General features: G+C 61.4%; 1 protein-coding gene across 7 annotated transcripts in view; it reads right to left on the reverse strand.

Moving 5' to 3' along the window:
* Positions 1-1,419, reverse strand: part of Ripor2 (RHO family interacting cell polarization regulator 2) — a 173,175-nt gene that overhangs the window by 71,674 nt on the left and 100,082 nt on the right. The window contains exon 1 of one of the 7 annotated variants that reach the window (XM_048799872.1): positions 1,206-1,395. The exons of the other annotated variants lie outside the window; for them this stretch is intronic. The gene's annotated coding sequence lies outside the window, so the exon portion shown is untranslated. Of the gene's footprint in view, positions 1-1,205; positions 1,396-1,419 lie in introns of those variants that run through there. 7 annotated transcript variants of the gene reach the window in all.

Here is a 1,419-nt window from a genome sequence, read left to right on the forward strand (position 1 = left end):
GGGGGGGGCAGGTGGGGGGGGATTGCAATATCTTCAGACCCCACAAACCTGAGATGAAACCAAAAGGAAGAAATGACTGTGTCAGGTAATCATGGGATGGACAGCTGACCACAGGTGATGCACAGTCCCCTAGAGAGGGCCAGGCAGTTTCTGTGGGAATGGGGGCAATGATTAGTCACAATCCTAGACCTGCAGCCAAGGCACGGACACAGGCAGACAGTGGGGAGCAGGGAGGACCAGCCCCACTTTCCCCAGAGGAGAAGCTCACACCACACACAGGCACTTCTGCTGCCAGGTACTGGGCACCACCGGGCTGCACAGAGCCAGCCAGCTTCTCTTGGCACCCCACTTGCTGTCTTGCTCCTGAGCTGTCACTTTGCACAGCCCTTCTGCCACCTTAACACCTGCACAGCTTCAGCTGATTGAATTTCAAACAGCACCCACTTCCTTCTCAAGTGAAGGGTCCTACCTATGGCCACTGCCCTGTGGGAGGAGCCAGGAGGTGACAGTCTTGGGCTGCAGATGCCTTGCTTCTGGGCCCCTCTTGCCAAGAGGCCTGCCCATGGCTCCTGTCCTCAGGAGCATCCCACTCCCCCATCCTTCCAGACACAGGTCCACATCCAGGCAACCCACTTCTCCTTTCCAGTCCCTCTCCCCGGTTCTCATCATCCCACCCACCCCACCTGTCAGATCTGGAATTCAGAGGAAGGGGCTGGTTCATAGTCAAGCTCAACTGGTCAGCCTGAGGACAAGTGAGGACCCTGGGGACGGTGATCCTACCCTGAGCTGGATTCTCCATTGACACAGAGTGCCAGAAGTCGTTCCCTAAACCAGGGGCCACCCAGACCCCCATCCGCCGGCGCTCAAGCACCCCTCCTCATCTCCAGCCACGTCCAGTCCAGCGTTTCCCGGCCCCAGAAATGCTCCCGCCCGGGCGCTGCCGCCGGCTCCTCTGACCTTCTTGGCCCGTTCCTCCTCTCTCCAGGGCACCCTTCTGTTCTGCCTGCAAAAAGTGCGTGTGCCCCTTTCGCTCAGCAACTTCCCTTCTCTCCCCGGAGGGCATCAGATGCCCGAACCCGCCGGGGTGGCGGACACCTAGGACGCCCGTGTCCACACGCTTCTTAACATGCCGCGCTCGTTCCTGTCGAGGACGCCCCTCCCCACCAAATCGGAAGCAAAAAGAACAAACGAAACCGTGCGCCTACCTAACGACGAACGCTCCTTGTCATGACAGGCCGACCCTCGGGCTCCGGGCACGTCACCCGCTGCACCCACACAATGCCGGCTGCCGGCGCGCTGCGGTGCGGGCAGCCTGAGCTGCTCACACGGGTGGAAGGGAAGGGCCGCGGTGACAGCCTTGTCCCCGAGCTGCTGTCCCGCGCTCACGTGCCCGGGGCCGAAGTTGCGGGGCGGAGCGGG

The sequence above is a fragment of the Marmota marmota genome, unplaced genomic scaffold, assembly GCF_001458135.2.
Source record: "Marmota marmota marmota unplaced genomic scaffold, marMar, whole genome shotgun sequence".
Classification (NCBI taxonomy): Eukaryota; Metazoa; Chordata; class Mammalia; order Rodentia; family Sciuridae; genus Marmota; species Marmota marmota.